This window comes from Aquarana catesbeiana, linkage group LG06, assembly GCF_042186555.1.
Source record: "Aquarana catesbeiana isolate 2022-GZ linkage group LG06, ASM4218655v1, whole genome shotgun sequence".
Taxonomy (NCBI): domain Eukaryota; kingdom Metazoa; phylum Chordata; class Amphibia; order Anura; family Ranidae; genus Aquarana; species Aquarana catesbeiana.
The window spans coordinates 164,950,840-164,971,906 of record NC_133329.1 but is presented as its reverse complement, the minus strand read 5'-3'; the positions used below and the strand labels follow the sequence as shown (position 1 = coordinate 164,971,906).

General features: G+C 40.8%; 1 protein-coding gene across 1 annotated transcript in view; it reads left to right on the top strand.

The window, feature by feature from the left end:
- The window catches only part of XYLT1 (xylosyltransferase 1), a 656,093-nt gene that overhangs the window by 296,172 nt on the left and 338,854 nt on the right, over positions 1-21,067 (top strand). The window lies entirely within an intron of this gene.

The window sequence follows — 21,067 nt, the reverse complement described above, 5'->3', positions numbered from 1 at the left end:
CCAGTCTGATTTGTTTAGAAGGGAACAGTAGAAACATATCATAACTATTCCCAGTCTGTCATTTCTCTTTTGCAGTCCAGTTTTTTATATACACTATAAAAGCATCAGCACCAGAAGCTGGAATTTTCAAGCAGCAAAAGACTACTGTTGTGCTAACTCCTTTTTTTGCCACCAAACATATACTTTCAAAAGGTGACATCTGTAGTCATGCCATTTGACATTAAGTATATAAGTATATATAAGCATCACATCTGTAGTTTTGTTGTATAAGGCCTAGCCTCAACTTCTTCAGATTTCAGTTTCTCTCAGCGTTCTATCCTCCTGCAGATCTATGCTTTGTGGTGATGCACGGTGTAATGGTAATACATTGTGCTTTGTCCATTGTCTTTTATTTACAATGGCACCCCAGCACACAACTATAGTAGCAGTCAATACACCAGTACTGCAGCACACCACAACACACATATGCTGTGTTTAAAAAAAAAAGTACAGTTTTGGTCCATTGCTTTAAAGAGTTGTTTGGCATTTGTTTATTATTGCAAAGTCTGAATTTTATCTTGAATTCTATAGGTACCTTGCCTAAAATTTAGATAAACTCCTTCTCTGTCCTCAAGCTTACCTGTGCTTGATCCTTTGGGATATTAGCTGTTCAGTCCCCTGGGAGCTGTAAAGCCACTGCCAGTTTCCAGGCTGGGCGCTTCCTCTTCCAAATATGCACAGACAAATATCTATTTATCCCAGTAAATAGGCTGTCTATTTCGTGGACATGAATAGAGATTCTTCAATGCATACATGGAATAAGAAGAACCAGGCTAGAAGACATCTGCAGCAGCAGCTGACCTGCTTCCAGGGGGCCACATAGTGCAGGTCTCAGAAGAACGAGTGCAGGTCTCAGAAGAACGAGGGCAGGTAATTACTAAAGCACTTACCTGGTGTGCACTCTCAATTTGTCTGGGTTAAAAAGCCCCATGTAAGCTCCAGGTCACTCTTCCCAGTTCCCAAATGAACGCACTTAGAGCTCAGGCACCCAGCAATACTTCTTTCCAGCAAGGGGGGGAAAATGACACGCTCCCCTGTACCTGAAAGTACCAGGTAGTTCATTTTGCTGTGGCAGGGCAGTGGGAAAGTGTGTGTGTATGGGGTGTAAACAGAAGGTTGAATAAGGGGTAGGAAAGTACACTATATGGCAAACCTTAAATGGGCAAAGTAAAGGTACAGGCTAAACTTGCTGAACTTTCCAGTACTTTAAGTCTACAGTACAGTGTTATGTATGTGCATCAGAGTTGCCAACCTACCAGATTGATTTTTTTTTTCTTTTCAATATTTTTATTGAAATATATGAGAAAATGGTGAACAATTCACAAAGAGAAGACATATTGTCTTCTAGAGCGGGGACGGCCAGCTCCAATATCGTTACAGAAATTAAAACAACTGAGTAGTAAACAGAGCAATGTGAAATAATGTGAATACCGGATGACTGATATACAATGCAGAATTACGCATTTTGAAGGAGGGGGAAGGGGGTTTCATGGGGGGTACGGGGAGGGGAGAAGGGTAGGAAAAAGGAGGGGGAAGAGGGGGAAGTAGGTTCAGATGAAGGTGCGTATATCAATATGGTGTTATTGGATGAATCATTCCCAGATTGCTCGACTCGGTCCGGGGGGGAGTGGATAAGATGTATATTTCACGAGAGAGTCAATGTTAAGTGGAAGGACCTGACATGTGCCATTGACTATATGAGAGTTAAGAGCAAGATGTTGCTCTGGGGTCCAATTGCCAATATTGCCATTGGTCCTGAAATTTGTTTAGTTTGAGATACAGCCATCTGTAGGGACAACACATTAGACACATTAGTAAGATCCTGAATAAGGTTGGAGACGATCCTCTAGAATGGAGCAATAAGAGGGCATTCCCACCATATGTGGAAAATGTGACTGTCCATTAGAGCTGCACGATTCTGGCTAAAATGAGAATCGCGATTTTTTTGCTTAGAAGATAGATCACAATTCTCTCACGATTCTCGCCGCATAACATCATCTTTCACATTAAAACAAACAAAAAAAAACTGGGCCAACTTTACTGTTTCGTTTTTTTTTTAAATTCATTCTCCACTTGCTATATGAAAGAATCGGCAACCTCTGCAGGAGAGATCGTCAGGGGAGGTGAATTGAAATCACGATTTTTTAACGATTAATTGTGCAGCTATACTGTCCATAGAGCATTGTCTCCAGCATTTCCTGGATTGGGTTGGAAATATGTGGGCCAGTTTTACAGGGGTGTAGTACCAATGATAGAAATTTTTCATTGAAGTTTCCCAGTGGGTAATGTTTCTGGAGAACCAAGATGAGGAACAAATCTGTACCATACAGATGGGGAACATGAATCTGTAGGGTAGATTCCCAATGAGACATAGCCAAGTTTTTCTCTTCCATCTTTGGTTTTGATAATAGGTCGTAGAAGTAGTATATACCACGGATCTTGTTGGAGGTGGAGTTGTAAATGGTTATTATGTCCTTGGTTAGAGGAACATGGGTGCAAGATGAGGAAGATAGAATATGACGGATTCTCAGGTAAATGAAAAAGTCTTTATTGGGGATGTTATATAGATCTGAGATGTGTTGGAATGTTCAGAGCTGGTGTTGGTCGTATAGATCCCCTACTGTTTTGATACCTGCAGACATCCAGTTTTGTAGGGGGGGTCTGGAGAAAGGAGTTGCAGAGCTGTGAGTGGGAGTTGGTTTAGGGCTTGGGGGTGGATTGCCTTCGAGATTTGATGTATAGCCTTCCAGGTTGATATTGTTGCGTTGATGGTCGGAAGAAAAGAGTGTGCCCGGTGTTGTCCCAACCAAGTTGCTGCTAAAGTTGATGAGGTGTGTTGAGCAAGTGCTGCAGTTTCAATTTGATGCCATGGTTGCGCCAATAACACCAGTTTTTTACCTGGTCCAGGATCGTTGCTTTGTGGTATAATTTAAGATTGGGAACTCCAAGTCCAGCATACATTTTCAGGATGTTGAGAAAGGCCGATTTTATGTGAGGTTTGCATGCTGCCCATATGAACTTGTTAAGGAGCTGCTGCAGTTTGGCGAGGTCTGACTGTAGGATTGAGAGGGGGAGGGTTCTGAAGAAATACAAAATATGAGGCAACAGAAACATCTTGGAGAGGGCTATTTAGCCTGCCCAAGAGGCTCTGACCGTAAAGAGGTTTTTAGTGATGTCCTGAAGTTTCTGACATAGTATTGTAAAATTAGTGCGGAGGAGCAAAGTGGAGGGAGTAGTCAGATGAATGCCCAGATACGTCATAGATGAGTTGGGGGCCCAGGAAAAGGGGGAGGCTTTGGTGATGGCTGATTTGAGAGATGGTGGGAGGGATATTCCCAACATGGCTGATTTGGAGTGGTTTAATCAGTACATGGATATTTGACTGAAGCGTTCTAATAGGTCACACAGTGGGGGTAAGGAGTTCAATGGGTCTGTAATCAAAATGATTATGTCGTCAGCATATAGGGCTATTTTATGGGACATCTGATTGACAGTTAGGCCAGTAATATGAGGGTTTAATCGTATAGCTTGGGCCAATGGTTCGATTATGAGTGCAAATATTAGGGGTGATAGGGGGCAACCCTGGCGGGTGACGTTCGTTATCGGAAAGGGAGTGGAGAGCATACCTGAGGTTAGAACTCTAGCCCTGGGAGTGGAGTATAGGCCTAAGATTGCCTGTAGGAAGGGGCCATGGATACCAAATTTTTGAAGTACCAATTTCAGGTATTGCCAATGGACTCTGTCAAAATGCCTTCTCTGCGTCTAAGGAGATCAGAGAAGGCGTTTGGTGATGCTCCACCATCTGAGGCTTGGCGGTGTGGAATAAAGCCCCCTGATCAGGGTGGATGAGTGAGGGTATGTAGGTCGCTAGACGGGTGGCTAATAGCTTGGCGTATAGTTTGAGGTCTCTGTTTAGGAGAGATATGGGGTGATAGTTGGCGAAATCATGAGGAGGTTTACCCAGTTGGTTACTATTACGCCTTCCAGAGATTCAGACAGGATCTCTTCAGTTTTAAGGAAATTAATGAAGGCATTACATAGGTGAGGTGTAATTTGGTCTGCAAAGGTTTTGCAGTAGTCGTTAATGAAACCGTTTGGCCCTGGGGCTTTATGAGAGGGGAGACCACTGATGGCTTCAGTAACCTCTTGGTATAAAAATGATCGGGAGAGGGATTGTAGTTGCTCTGGGGAGATGGAGGGAAGTTGGAGGGGGGATAGGAAGGTTTGTATTTATTGAGGTGTAGGCTGAGGTTCAGAGGGAGAGAGAGCTAGATTATAGAGTTTGGAATAGAAGGAGCTGAAACAATCAGCAATGTCCTTTGGGTTGGTTACCTTGTGTTGCTTAACAGTGAAGAGTAATGGGATTTTGGCTTGAGCGACTCTACGCTTATATTGATGGGTTAGGAATTTACCACCTCTATTTCCCTGGGAATACCAGGTAAGGCGGAGTCGTCTGATGTAAAATTCGTACCCTCTTTGTAGGTAAGGGATCTATGACTTTGTTAAAGTCACTGCAGAGCCCAACTTGGTCTCTGGGATAGTGCTGTATTTTTTGTAGTAGGGATTTATAGAAAGGTCTCTGGTGAGTGTTGGGGGCATAGATGTTGACAATTGTGAGAGTGTGATTGTTGAATGAGGCACATGATATCAGATATCTAACTGCGGGGTCTTGTTCAACTTGGGAGAGGGAGAAAGAAACTGAGGAGTGAACTGCTAGAATGACCCCCTTACTTTTTTTCAGCTTGTGCATGAAAGCAATATGGGAAAGCATTGTGGGAACATTGAGGTGTATTCGTTTCTGAAAAAAGCATCCCCTGTACACAAAGGATATCTTCTTTCTGGGATATGGCCTCATGCCATAGTAGTGAGCGCTTGAAGGGACTGTTAAGACCCTTGGCGTTCAGGGAGACAATATTGAGGGACATTTGGGATAGACACTTAGAATGCTTATATGGTACTGATTAGGGGATTCCCCCGCTCAAATAGGAACAGGGAGGAGGGGAGAGGACACAAGTGGTACAGAGATACAAAGGAACTTATGTGTTAGTATTATCTGGGCGGTGGTCTCTGGGGTAAAGAGAACTACACACAGATGTACAATAGCAATAACAATTTAATGCAAAAAAGAAACAGACAATGAGGTCAATAATAACTGTTAATGTTGATAACAAGGAGCACAGGTGTAGAACAAATGGGTGTGCTTAGCACATAACAACAGTGGAACGTCGAAAAAGAGAAACAATGAAGCAACTACTCCTCCACTGCTATTAGAATATGCAAAAGTCAGTTCCAGCCTGAGGTGTGCACCTCCTACAGGAGGGGTGATGAGTAGTAGGTTATGCTGACATTACGGTGGGGTGAGAGATTCCCATGGGTTGGAGATTTTGGAGGAAGGGTTGGGTTTCGGAGTAGCTGGAGGCATGTGTGAGATAATGCCCCGATTATGCAGCTTCTTGAGTCCATCTTTAGGGGTCATGATGGGAACTTGTTGATTCTGGTGGGTCACCAGTAGCTTGGTGGAGTAACCCCCTCTATAGGTGGTTTTATGCTTGATCAGAGGAGAGGTGACTGGAGCAAAAGACTTGCGGGCTTGGGATGTGGCTGCCGAGATGTCATTATACAGCAAAATCTTTGCGGAAGGTGCTGGTAGGGAGTGTAGAGATCTTGCCACTCTCATAATGTTATCTTTAGTCTGGAAAAAGTGAACCTGTGGAGAGAGATGCTGGTAGGTGTTGTGGTTTGTGGATCCTGTGTGCTTGATCGATGAGCATATCATTTGTGGTTAGTGATGGGATTAGTTTGCGGAACAATTGGTGTTGGTAGGGTACTATCTCAGAGGTGTGAAGAGATTTGGGGACCCCCCTTACTTTAACATTATTGAGGTTGTCTTTGGGAAATAGACGTATATGTGCTGCCAGCATTGCTGCAGAGGTTGAAGTGGTGTGGGGTCAGCCTGTCAGTGCTCAGACTATACGCCACACACTGCATCAAATTGGTCTGCATGGCTGTCGTCCCAGAAGGAAGCCTCTTCTAAAGATGATGCAAAAGAAAGCCCGCAAACAGTTTGCTGAAGACAAGTAGACTAAGAACATCGATTACTGGAAGCATGTCTGGTCTGATGAGACCAAGATAAACTAATTTGGTTCAGATGGTGTCAAGCGTGTGTGGCAGCAACCAGGCAAGGAGTACAAAGACAAGCGTGTCTTGCCTACAGTCAAGCATGGTGGTATGAGTGTCATGGTCTGGGGCTGCATAAGTGCTGCTGGCACTGGGGAGCTACAATTAATTGAGGGAAGCATGAATGCCAACATGTACCGTGACATACTGAAGCAGAGCATGATCCTCTCCCTTTGGAGGCTGGGCCGCAGGGCAGTATTACAACATGATAATGACCCCCAAACACACCTCTAAGACGACCACTGCCTCATCTGTGGCGCATCCTGAAACAGTAGGTGGAGGAGCGCAAGGTCTCTAACATCCACCAGCTCCGTGATGTCATCATGGAAAGTGGAAGAGGACACCAGTGACAACCTGTGAAGCTCTGGTGAACTCCATGCCCAAGAGTGTCAAGGCAGTGCTGGAAAATAATAGTGGCCACACAAAATATTAACACAATTTGGACATTTTCACTTAGGGGTGTACTGACTTTTGTTGCCAGCAGTTTAGACATTAATGGCTGTGTATTGAGCTATTTTGAGGGGACAGCAAATTTCCACTTTTATACAAGCTGTACACTCACTACTTTACATTGTAGCAAAGTGTCATTTCTTCAGTGTTGTCACATGAAAATATAAAATATTTACAAAAATGTGAGGGGTTTACTCACTTTTGTGAGATACTGTATGTATTACATCATGGTAAAAATAGGAGATAGCACACAAGTGTCACCAAACAAAAAAAGAGAATAGTATATTAGTAAGCAAGTCATGGAGGAATAACATTTTTAGAAATAGCGTAAGAAAATAAAAAATTGGGTTTTGGAGAAGAATCACAGATTCAGAGTAAGCGAAAGTGTTCAGGATATAGACAGTAGAGTGAGGAAGGACAAACAGTATTGACAACAAACAAAATACCAAATCATTAAATAAATTCATAAATATACAAAATCACCAATACAATAAATCAAGTGTTATATATTGCAATATGTAGAAGTGCGATCCCACTTTTGGGAATTTAACAAGTAGGTCTAAGTGCAAAGAGATACAGGATAGAACAATATTTATAACACAGAATGTGGAAACAGACCTAAAAGTTAATAATGTGTCATCCTTTGAGGTTTGAGGTTTCAAAAGCTCAGAGGAATCTTCTTGCAAGAGGACATATTGTTTGTCTTATGATGAAGAAGGTTTGCTTTGACACTGTGAAGCACTTTTATTTATTTGCATTTAAACTTATACTGAGACCTCCCTACTTCAAAAAAGTAGAAAATCCTATATTGGAGGATTGGTCTCAGATGACAAGATGTGAATATAGGGTCCTTAGGGACCTGGTCTAATTATGGGAAGATGGACACTTTGAGACACTGGATGAAGAATTGATTCAGATTGTTCTCAGTCTAAGTAATGAAAATGAGAAAGGAAAAAAACGATATGAACAATATGCAACTAAATTGGATGAGTTTAATCTTAAAGTGAAGTCTAGGACATCCCCTTCCTTATCTTCTATTGCCAGCATACAATGCGTTGTTGGGGCTTTTACAAAAGATCTAAGGTAGATGAATGTTCAAGGAGCTCAAGAAAATAATTATTCTGGGACAGCAAAAACTGCAAAAACTGGAGATGAATATGGAAATTATAATAAAACCATTGGATAAGGGTGGGAATATAGTTATTTAGGTCAAACATAGTTATTTAAGAATGTGCTAGAAGATCCTCAGGAATAAAAAGCGGTACACTAAGGTATCCACTTAAATTTTGGAGAAATGCCAGAGAAAACTTTGTAATATTATCAATCTGGCTTTTGATAACGTCAGTCAGGGATTTCTCTGGAAGACCGACTACTTCAAGTAGAGGGTCCCTGACTGTAAAAATGTGACCCTTTTGGATAATATTATATGCATATATGCTGCAGGTACTTTATTACATTTGGTGTAGAGGAACTATATTCATCCATTCCTCATTATCTGGGTTTCAAAGTTATAAAAAAAAGACATAAGGACCAGACCATTAGAGAAACAGAATCATATAAATAATTGGTGAACCAGATTTATTTTGGAACACAGTACATTCATGTTTGAGTGAGCATGTTATTGCTAAGGACAGGGAGCAGCAACGGGCCACACCTTATGCCAATATTTATTTGGGAGTATAAGAACATCATCTGTTTGGGGACAAAGTTTGATTGATGGTATTGTATTATTGATATTGATGGCGTATTAATTCTCTGAAAAGGGACAATAAAAGAGATGATGTATTTTTTAACATTATTTGGGAATTACTCATTCCAACTCAAATTTACAAGTTCACAGGATGAAAGGTCAGTTACATTGATAGACCTGACAATGAAAAAGAAACAATTTTTTTTAGGAAACCTACTACTACCAAAAGCTTATTGCAAGCAGAGTTTCCATCCAAAACTATTGGTTAAGAACATACCAGTAGAACTGTACCTGCAGGCTCACAGGAACTGTACCTTACAAAAGTGAGTACACCCCTCACATTTTTGTAAATATTTTATTATGTCTTTTCATGTGACAACACTGAAGAAATTTCACTTTGCTACAATGTAAAGTAGTGAGTGTACAGCTTGCATAACAGTGGAAATTTGCTGTCCCCTTAAAATAACTCAACACACAACCATTATTGTGTAAACCGCTGGCAACAAAAGAGAGTACACCCCTAAGTGAAAATGTCCAAATTGGGACCAAAGTGTCAATATTTTATGTGGCGACCATTATTTTCCAGCACTGCCTTAACCCTCTTGGGCATGGAGTTCACCAGGGCTTCACAGTTACCACTGGAGACCTCTTCCACTCCTCCATGACGACATCACGGAGCTGGTGGATGTTAGAGACCTTGCGTTCCTCTGCCTTCCATTTGAGGATGCCCCACAGATGCTCAATAGGGTTTAGGTCTGGAGACATGCTTGGCCAGTCCATCTTCTTTACCCTCAGCTTCTTTAGCAAGGCAGTGGTCATCTTGGAGGTGTTTGGGGTCGTTATCATGTTGGAATACTGCCCTGCGGCCCAGTCTCCGAAGGGAGGGGATCATGCTCTGCTTCAGTATGTCACAGAACATGTTGGCATTCATGGTTCCCTTAATGAACTGTTGCTCCCCAGTGCCGGCAGCACTCATGCAGCCCCAGACCATGACACTCCCACCACCATGCTTGATTGTAGGCAAGACACACTTGTCAGCCCACATAGTTCCAGTAATCCATGTCCTTTGTCTGCTTGTCTTCAGCAAACTGTTTGCTGGCTTTCCTGTGCATCATCTTTAGAAGAGGCTTCCTTCTGAGACGACAGCCATGCAGACCAATTTGATGCAGTGTGTGGCGTATGGTCTGAGCAATGGTGGCAGCACTCATACGTCTGTTTCCCAAAGACAACCTCTGGATATGATGCTGAGCACGTGCACTCAACTTCTTTGGTCGACCATGGCAAGGCCTGTTCTCAGTGAAACCATCTTTATGTAGAGCAACAATTCTTTTTTCAGATCCTCAGAGAGATCTTTGCCATGAGGTGGCATGTTGAATTTGCATTGACCAGAATGAGAGAGTGAGAGCGATAACATCAAATTTAACACATCTGCTCCCCATTCACACCTGAGACCTTGTAACACTAATGAGTCACATGACACCGGGGAGGGAAAATGGCTAATCGGGCCCAATTTGGACATTTTCACTTAAGAGTGTGCTCACTTTTGTTGCCAGTGGTTTAGACATTAATGGCTGTGTGTTGAGTTATTTTGAGGGGACAGCAAATTTACACTGTTATACAAGCTGTACACTCACTACTTAACATTGTAACAAAGTGTAATTTCATCAGTGTTGTCACTTTAAATGATATAATAAAATATTTACAAAAATGTGAGGGGTGTAGTTACGTTTGTGAGATATTGTATATTAAGGAGTCGTTTTTTTTAAATCTGGTTACAAAAAGATGAAGCATGCTTTTCGCAGTATGGAAAAGCAGTTCATAAAGTAGTGTTCAGTTATATTGGTGATCCCTGAAAAAACATTTTCTTGCATTGTCAATCAGTGAAGAGCTCGCTTGCTTTGGTAATCAGTGAGGAAGGGCCCCCTTAGATTATTGCTCAGTGGGAGAGGGATCCTAATACACTGCTGGTTAGAAGAATGCCCCTATTACAGATATATAAAAAGTGTTGACCGTTGGCATCAGTGGTTACTTAAAGGAAGCAGAAATTGCTCATCATTCAATGAACCCCTAGCAACCCCTGGTGGAATCCTAGGGTTTCATGGAACCCTGGTTGAGGGAAAGAAAATTGGGTTGATGAAAGTTTTTAATTTTTGTCTAACAATTTTGATATTTACTGTATATGGTGCAATTTTTATACAGGTCTATAAATCAGCCCAAAAAAGAGGGCCAACTGAGGAGAAAAGAGAGACAGCGGGACTTGGTTTCAAAAGAGAAACTGCCCCTCTAAATGCCAGGGACAGGACAGTTAGGGGCTATAAACAAGGTCACAACAGTGTCAAATGGAATATGCATTCTCTAAATAGTATGCTTTTTCAGCTTACTTCATGGTAAGTAACTTGAAACTTCAGAAGCACTTGTTGGGTCGATGCACTTTGCTACTGAAGCTTGAGACTAGCCTTGTTTGGCAGCACAATTTATCATAGCTATTCAGGATCTCCTTCCTTATGTGAAGAATGTTTATACACAATGCTGAACTTTTCCCTTTTAAAAAAATGGCCAGATGAGCTTATGCGAATCCTTAAAGACACATTGTCACTTCACCTATTCGGGGCAAAGTAACAGTGTCTGCACCTAGCCCATTTCCTCGGGCATGTATAGTCACCTAGCCACACTCGTCTCCTCCTCACAATGCTAAATCCCTCGCTAATGGAGTGTGCCTTCTGGTATGGGGAAGCATGTGACCACTTGTGTGTGTGTCATTTATGTGACTACTCGGGTCTAAGCAGCTAATCACTACTCATAAACCCTCACCGGGGGGGGGGGCGCTATGATTTTGTCTCTACATCAGTCAACAGAGCCTAGGCAGATAGGATACTGCAGTAGGGAGGTGGGAAGATTCACAAACAGTTGAACAATGTGGTATACCCCCCCCCTGTAGTAGGGGGAGGAGCTCATTATGAACCTTGGCAATTTAGTAAATTCATATTAGCTCTGAGAAAGAAGGTATACCCCTCGAAACAAGTCATCTTTTGTTTCTACTGCCAAGTGTGGCCTTCATCTTACATCGGACATCTTTCAGAGTTGTAATTGTAACAATACGCGTATAGCCACATGACTTTGGGAGTATAAACAGTGTATATTTTTATCCTTTCATTAATAAGTGTTTTGTGAGGTAATGCCCAAGTTTGTTGCACCTTTCTTGCTCCCTTGGGTAAATGAAGATGCCTGGGGTGGGCTTTGTGCAGACACTGTGACTTTTAATGGGAACTCCCAGACAGGCTCCTGTTTGCTGAAAAGACTGGGGTCTAGAGCAAGAAAGTTTCTGGAGAAGCAGCAGGTTGCCATTTAATCCAAAGTTTAAAGCATGCCATTCTCTTTTGAATAAACAAATGATAAAGTAGTAAACTAAAGTATCTAAAAAAAAACTGCGCAATATCAGAAATGGACAGTTGTAGAAAAATCATCTTATAATTGTCCCAGAAGGGCAGACAATTTAAATCATTCAGGTAACCTACCATTTAATGGATACTATCAGGCTAAAGCAGTTTTTTTTTTTTTTCCTTAAAAGCAGCAGGTGTAATGAAAATAAAAGATGCAGTGTTGATGCAGGGATCTCTTCCATCAGAATACATACATACATACAGAATACAGCCATTGGCTGTGAGCACTGATCGAATGCTGGTTTTCCAGCATGACCATTCAACAGAAGCCGGTCATTAGACTGGCTTCTGTTGAACAGACAGCAGTACACGTGTATACAAGCATTATGCTGTAGAATAATACAATTTTTACAGCGCAGCAACCAATCAGAACCCATCTTGTATTGGTCTGAAATACATTGATTTCCAATTGGTTGCTATACGTTGTTGCTTTTTTCATTAACTGCTTTGCACGTAACACTGTTAATGAAATAAGGCTGCCCATATTTTGATTATCTCCAAGGGCAATGCTTGGGAAGAAAAGTATCCTCGTTTTCTGAAAGTTAACTTGCAGCTTGATCTCAGGCTGTACAGGGTCTCGCTGCCCTACAGTGCTTTCATGCAAGATGTTATAATGAGATTAAATGTAAACACGGTTGTTATGTGAATCACTAAGCAGCATTAATAAACAGAGTAAATATTCATCCATTCCCCATGGTAGATGTTCAAGCTGTTAATTCTGGTGATAATTTGCATACTGTTAATTTTTGAGTGAGATTGTAATAAAAGGAGGAGGAGGGGAATTATTAATAGTTTTTAACATTCTTTATGTTTTCATAGGCACCAGGGGAGAAATCATCCTCATTGAAATTACAAATTTTAGTCATATCCGTTGTTTTGTGTTCCACATTTCATTTTATATTTTTATTCTTTTCCTTTTCTGCTTTTACACATATTTCCTGCTTTGCTTTAAGGTGGCTAGGGTCTAAATCTCAGCTTATCCATCATGTTTAATGTCTATTTAGCCACCTTTTGATACATCAAAATTGGGGTGGAGGCATTGCACCACACTGCAGCACTGCAGCAAAAAGTGGTATGGCTTTTTTAAAGTGGACATGGCTTGATGGATGTGCTTTAATTCTAATTAGCAAGTGAATATGGTAAAACAGCCAGATTTAAAAACATTATGATAGACACGTTTTCAGTGTGGAAGATATGGAGGCTTATAACTCCTCTTGCAAAATTGCAAATTCATATTCTGTGATTTGGCGTGTTTATACCAACACAAAAATTATGCTTCTGGGTATACATAAGTTTATTATAAGTGAAAACAGGTTCACCTTATTTACCATCATTCACTTTACCATTAATTAACTTTTCCTTTTTAGGAGGTCAACCTCAATATACAGTATATACAGATCAACATTCAAGTCTATGGTCTGCACATAGGCACTGTAGCAATTGTAATATTGAATTTACGAATGAAGCCTGTATGCTATAGGTGCTCCCTAAACACTCAGTGGGGCTTAGCTGTCAAACTGACAGCTGATCCCACAATTACACCATGGTGCCATGGGAAGGATTCCTTTTCTGACTTTCAATCTTTTTATTGAAAAGGTATAATTGTATAGAATATACAGGAATATAGCAAAATACAATCTTACAAGTAAAGAACATACCAGTAGAGCTTACAGAACATTGCATACATTGTTTCAAGTAAGGTAAACAAGAAACTCCGGGTCATCAGTTATATAAGTTGCATTAAAGCGGATAAAACAAAACTGCATAAATTGCTGGAGGAAGAGATGAGAAAAGAATCACCATCATATATATATTTAGGAGACTCTTAATGTGGTACAGTGATAACAAGGGTATGAGATAAACAAATTTTCTCTGGTCCTGAACGTGAAGCCTCAGGGAAGGACCAATAGAGTAGCTCCCCTAGGTGTCAGCTGATGGGAAAGATAAGTCAATATCATAACCGTAATAGACACCGCAGAAGAGAACAACCATGATCAAAAGATCAATTTAGTATTTAGAAGAATAAGGCTAATTGGGAACAGTTCGAGACATCCTAAAAACAGATTACGTCAGTAGGCTCCCGTTGCAAGAGTTCCAAGCCCTTGGAGAAAATGAGCTTGGCTCGTAACGGATAATAGAAATTTCTCCAGCTAGAGCGAAAACCTGAGTATGTACTTATACATTGCTCAACATTACGAATATATGAACAAAAAGAGGAGTAAAGAAAGAGGGAGAGGGGGAGAGTATATGAAATCATGGGAAGAGGGGAGGAAAGAAAGAAATATTACCGGTGCAGGAGGCCAGTACACCAGAAAAAACTTAAATAGGCAAAAAGGACAGTCAGGGATGAGAGAGACCTTCTTATAATGGACCCGGGGAGGTTCGCTTTTCTATGCAAAATGTCCTCGCTGGACAGTCTGCACAGCAATTAAAGATCCAGATAGAGGTCAGAAAACTGAATGGTTGAATGTTTAATGTCAATGACTCTTAATATTAAATTCAATGAAATTGTCTTGAGGTCAAGTGTTTAAATTTGTATAGAAAACACCCTTTTTTCTTTCAGATAGCGTGGGAAAAGGCTAGTTGTGTTAATTGCTGGCTGTATCCTATTAGGATGGTTTCCAGTTTTGTTTCCTATGCTGGTAACTACATTGTCACTAAGCAGAAGGTGAGGGAAATGTTTCCCCACAGAGATACAACACAATAAAAAAAAAAAAAAAAAACATTTGGAGTTGGAGGGAGTATAGAACCTACTACAGTGTTTTATTGCTGTTTTTCCTTTTGAGCTTCACCCTCTTTTCTTGTGCCAATGGTAATATAATCTGTGCTGTTCACAAAATTTGATAGGGGATAAATCCCTCCCCCATTCTGTCCTAAACACACAATTATCACATTGTGATCACACAAGGTTTGCTAGTTAACGTCAGGCAATTTTTTTTACCTCTGTACCACTGTGCACACAGAAATAAATACTGTTTTTAAAGAAGATAAGTATAGTATTTAAAAAAAATTCAACTTTAAATAATATATTAAAGCATTAAAAATATATAAAAACATAACAAAACATAGTTTTGTCTATTCGTCATTCAATAATTTAAAACAAATAGCATTGTATTTCTTAAAATTGTAATTAAAAAGGCCTTATATATCAATTTAAAACAATGTAAAAGTTAATAGGCAGGCAAATTAGTTACGGAGGTATGGCCAAATTAACCACTGACGCTGCTAAAGTTGACCTAGGCATGCATTAATAACCTCTGGCAATGAAAGAATTCAAAGAGTTACATTTTTGAAAGTGGAGCTTAAACTTAAAGAGGGCAGAGTTTGAGAAGACTCTGTGTGGATTGTGCATTGACAGATATAAAGTAGCCAATGGTCTCTTTGGCAATGTCAAATGATTTTTTTTTTTATTGTATCATTAGTTTGTGTGATTCACTATACCAGGCTGAAGTTCAGTTCTGTTAATGTTCTAGGTGTTCTTCACCTAGCACATTATATTATTTAGGTTAATATTTTTTGAAGATTTTGTAAATAAATGGCATTTGCACCCATAGCTGTTACTGGCTATTCCCAGTCTCTATGATTTTTTTGCAAAGCCCAAACCAGTAATAATGGTACACTCCTGGTAAATTGGAAATTGAACCCTGGAATGCGTGCCAGGGGCATACCCCACCTGCTTAATAACCAATGTAATTTGGTGATTCTGGAACACAAGTTCTGATTATGCTCGAACACACACTTTGCCTCTTAAACTCAAAGTATGATCCAAAAATAAAGCTGGTCTCCAGGGCTCACTGTTTAGGTGTGGCAAGGGCTGAAGGAGATTTAAACCCAGAGGATACAAATAATAGAAGAGGCCGTGGAGTTTAGATGGAAAACTACAACTGTTACTATTAATGAACTTTCACTTGTTCTTCAATACTCTGTGCTAGGGTCTGCAAAGGTAAATGTAGTTGGGCTCCTGAGACACAAAATAATAACAAAAGGAAGTTGCTGGAATAATTTATTGCATAAATATTTTCGGGAAAATTAATTTATTTGATTTCTAGTATTTTCTTAGCACCTGCCAACATTTAGAATTCAAAGAGCATGAAGTTAAAATAGGGCAATTCTAAATTCAAGGATGGACATTTAGACAAATGTCAAAGATGAGGCTACTAATTCAGCTGGCAATATTTTTTCTATGACAAGTGAGGTAATTTGTTTGGTACGTGTGCTGCCAATACACAGTCTTCCTTGGAAAGTTTTTCTTTTCTATTTAGTCTCCTCCAAGTACAAATAAAAATATGAAAATATACCAGCAGACATCTGCACTAATTCACATTTGTAGGTGTTCGATGAAATGGAGCAGATGCCATCAGTGTTTAGCATGCCCTGTCGTATACAGTGTTTCATGTCCTTGTGGAGAGAGTGATTTGCTGTCTGTTTGCTGCTGGAGCCTGAACTTTAAATATTTATGCTTTGGGTGAACACATTCATTCATTATGTGTGTGTGTACACTTTTATAGAACTCAAGCCTTCCATAGAGATGTCATCCTGTGTGTAATTCTGTTTTGTGTAGTTGGGATGCACAGCAGCTGAAAAGCTACGTAGCTGCAAAATGTGGCCATCAATCAAATTAAACAGCTCCACCATGCTGGCTCGTCATAAATTCAAAGCAAAGTAGATGCATCTGTCACTATCAATATAAATTATATTCTGCAGGCTTTTTGATTGTGTTTTGTTTAACCCATTCAATTACCATCCAGAATAATCTGACAAGCTCCATAATGCTTGTGCACTTTGTAGCAATCTATATCTCTTTTGTTGCTCATTGACCAAAAGACGCAGAGTTTTGTTGGGGGATTTTAACCCCCTCTTTCATTATGACCACACTTATTAGAATAGCCTTTTACAGAAACGAAACAGTACTTGTACTTATCCTTACACTTTGCACTTTCAGATACATGAGACCACAAATGTTAACTTTTTGTCTGACAGGGAAAGACCTACCTCATAGTCTCTTGTTCTTTTCTTGCTGGACAGATACTGGAATTCTTGAAACTCAATATACTATTTTTGCAACTGAAGAGAATCCAATCTGTAATCAATATCTCTAGATTCTATCAAATTGTGACAAATAAAAACTGTATCTGAACAGATTTCAATGGCTTCTCACTCCCATAATTTTATTTTATCCAAGCAAACTAGCACAAAAACCATGTGTACAGCTGCCACACTATAGCAACCACTTTGATTCAGTCAGAGCCCTCATTTAACTTGCAGTAGGGAGGAGTTCATGGACCAAGAATTGGTTACTCCAGCGTGACCAATTCATATGCCTTTGCTTCGTGAGATCCAGGAGATTAATCCTGATGATTTCAGGAACTTTCTCAGGATGATGGACCCTATTTTTCACTGTCTGTTGGCTTTGCTGACCCCTTATTTTAGCAGGAAGGGTACCTGCATGAGGCAAGCCATCACTCCGGAGCAGAGGCTAGTTGCTACGTTTTGTTACTTGGCGACGGTAAGAAGTCTACAGGACCTCAAGTTCTCGACAGGCCTCTCCCCCCAGGCTCTGGGGATCATTATCCCAGAGACCTATTCTGCTATCATTCAGGTCCTGCAGAAGGACTATATTAAGGTAAGTTTTCTCCTTTAAATTCACATTCTATGTATTTAATGTATGCTAATGTTTTATATTTCTTTCATCATTCCCTAATTACCATGATTGTAATATGCTGTGAATATCCCCTTTGTCCTCATGCACGCTGTAATCTTTTAATGCTCCTTTTTTGGCCTACATGCATATTTGCCTTTACTGACCTCCCCAGCATGCTATTCTGGACCCATATACACCTAGCCTAGTCACTTAACAATGTATTCTGTCAGCTCCATTGTAGTGCTTTACCCAAAACACCCCCTAAAATGTGTACAAATGTTATTGTTGTCCTTAAATTCAGGCAGAGTGCCATAGGCTTTTTTTTGGGCCCCAAACTCAACTCGAATCCTCCCCCCCTAAAATTTTTACAATGGGCCATCGGGGGGGGGGGGGGGACTGATAAGTGGGCCTTATATTTTTGTCTTTAAATACTCCTTAAAATAAATGTTATACTGATGTTGGGCAAGAATGTTTGTGTTTAACCTGCTTGTAGTGTTAAGTTCTAATTTTGTTTTTTCTGTTTTGACTCCACAGTTTTCTTCAGCGTCACAGGAATGGCAGACTGTGGCATCCCATTTTGCCAACAGCTGGGACTTTCCCAACTGTGGAGGGGCTATAGATGGGAAGCACGTCCACATCGTGCCACCACCCCATTCGGGGTCTTACTATTATAATTATAAGGGGTTTAATAGTATAGTGGTGATGGCAGTGGTGTCGGCACAATATGAGTTCCTCTATGTGGACGTGGGGAAGAATGGCCGGATGTCAGATGGAGGAGTCTTCACCCAGACCAAGTTCTACCAATGTCTCCAGACTGGTGGCCTGGCATTGCCACCTGCTGCGGACAACATTGAAAGACTCCCGTTCATTTTTATTGCTGATGAGGCATTCGGTCTGGGCGAGCACCTGATGAGGCCATTCCCCCAGAGGACCCTCACCCGGAGAGGAGGGTTTTTAACTACGGGCTGGCCAGAGCCAGAAGAGTTGTTGAGAATGCCTTCGGGATAATGGCCAGCCGGTTCCGCCTGTTTCTGACAGCAATACACATGGCGACCTACAAAATCAACCACATCATCTTATCCTTCTGCATATTGCACAATTTTTTAAGGACAAATGCCCACAATTATCTTGCCTCAGTTGGGCCTGAGGCTGGACTTCCTGCAAATCCCCTGACGGGCCTGGATACTGGCCGTCCTGGTTTGGCACCCCAAAGCGCCCGTGAAGTTCGGCAGAAATATGTAAATTATTTTATGGTTAGGGGGGCCATTACTATGCCAGACAATGTGTAAATCTTTTTTTTTTCTTTATTGCTTGTGTTTCTTTTTGGCTGTCTCCTAGGTTCTCCTAGTGCACTTGTAGTGCCAAGTGGATTTTCCTTTAGTAAATAAATAAGCCCCACTATAAATAAGCCCCATTGTCACTGTAAACACAAAATTACTTCAAAAACTGGTATTGAGCATTGGAAGAAGAAGCCACACATTGTTGATTAGCAAACTTTTTACTCTCTCCACATTCACATGTGCGTTATAAAATTTTGCTGTAAAATTTTTTTTCTCAAGTTTTTTACAATTTTTTTTTGTTATAAACCCGCATTTTTCTAAACATAACATACCCAGCTCTGGAACTTACAAAGTTCAATGTAGTAAAGCTGAAGGCAATATCAGACATTATAGTGTCAAAAATGTCTTGATATTGCCTTCATCAGATGGGGTGATGTCACCCCTGCAAAAGCCAAATTTTGAAGATGCACACAATTTTGGAGTCAAAATGGGTATTTTCCTCCTGATCCCATGCCTAATGTCAACATTTGCTATCTCCCATCATGGGGGATCAATGGACGTGTTTTGGGGGTGCAACTCCTTCCTCTCACCTACTAGAGTTACGAGGAAAGGGTTGCACCCACAAATGCGTACATTGATATCCCCTGATGGCAGATAGCACATGTTGACACACCGTGTGCATCTTCAGTTTGGCTTTTAAAATATCAAAAAAAAAGTTTTTGTTTAGTACAACAAATGGTAAAATGGTGGCATTTTGAAGAAATTCAGATTCTCCCCATCACATCAATCATGTTCTTCATTTGTTGTTCCATAACATTGAGTTTCTTCCTTATGATGTCAAGTTCACCATTCCACACCATGATGTCTTGTATTAGCCTTTGTGCACTGTCACTTGTGAAATGTTCAGCTTGCTCTTCAACAACCAGCACATCACCTAAAAATTTGAGTAAAAACATGTATTATAAATATGCAGGCATGCATATATTACCTGAAGCTGGGGTGTCAGACACTCACCTGTTGTGGTGACAATCTCACTGACTTCCTCCACCTCTCCTTTCTCCAGATTCTCTGGGTGTGGTCTTGTTCTGAGTTCCCCTTGTTTCTGAGGTGGGGGGTTCCTGGTGTCCACTGAGTGTTGTCCTCCGAGTCTTTTCTCCCCTATTAGAATGAAACAAAAGGTATACTGAGCACACAGATATTTGAGTCCAGAAATAAGAATATGAAACATTGCTGGTATGTGGGGTACAATTGTCTCTTTTGGGCAGAGTTCCAAGCTGAAGACATGACTTTTTACCTTACCAAAGCTGGAATACTTACCTTTTTGTGACAATTTTCACACATGGAGACACCCCAAGTATCCACCGGAGCATCTGTGTGGGACACCTTAAAAAGTTTGTTCTTTTGTCCCACACTAGTGCTCCTGAGTCCAGATGTGTAAACAGCTGCTGAGTGTCCTCTCCTTACATTACACCGAATCAAGCTTGCATTTCATTCTAGTTACAAACACATCTAGACAGCAATGTCCGAAACTTATTTTTAGACAAATATGCATGGCCAAATGTATTTAACCTGTATCGGCCCAAAACATCGTATTTAATGAGCGAACAATGTTTCCGACAACCGATTACTGTCCCCACGAACATGAAAGTCACCATTTTAAACTGTACAACAACTAAGAAAATCACATGACGCAGCATGCAAGTAATAATAATAATAGGAACACAGGACAAGTACTTACTTTTTAGAAGCACTCTCTTGATTCTTCTATACTGATCCTGCTCCCTCAGTTTCAGGTCTGACCAGCCTTTCCTCAATTGCTCCTTGGATCGTCGTACCCCAAAATTCCTGTGCAGACTCTTCACAACTTTAGTCATGATCTTTGCCTTTCTCTCACTAGGGTTGGTGTACGGTCCATGCTTCCCATCATAGTCATTCCTTCTCAATATGTCCACCATCTCTATAAAGGCCATATATGAGGCCTTAAATCTTCTCCTCCGGGATCGGGTCGTTTCGGGCTCCAGGCTTTCCTCTTCCTTGTTACTATAATTACCACACACCTGCTCTTTCTCTGCCATGTCAAACCTACTGCGCGCCTAAAGAGAAGGGGCGGGGAATGGACTAGAAAGAACGTCAGGGGTGGGTGACGTGGGCGGAGTTTCATGCATGCGCAGTGTACATCAAGCTAACACGCATGTGTTGTACGTACGTTCTGTGTGCGGAGGAAGGAGGAACGTAAGTTACGGGCCTCCTAAACAAAGGTAAAATTTTAACTTGGCCCATCAGTGGCCTATACTGCTTCAAGATTGAGGCCTATATTGGGATAAGATTATGAGAGTTTAGGCTGACATTA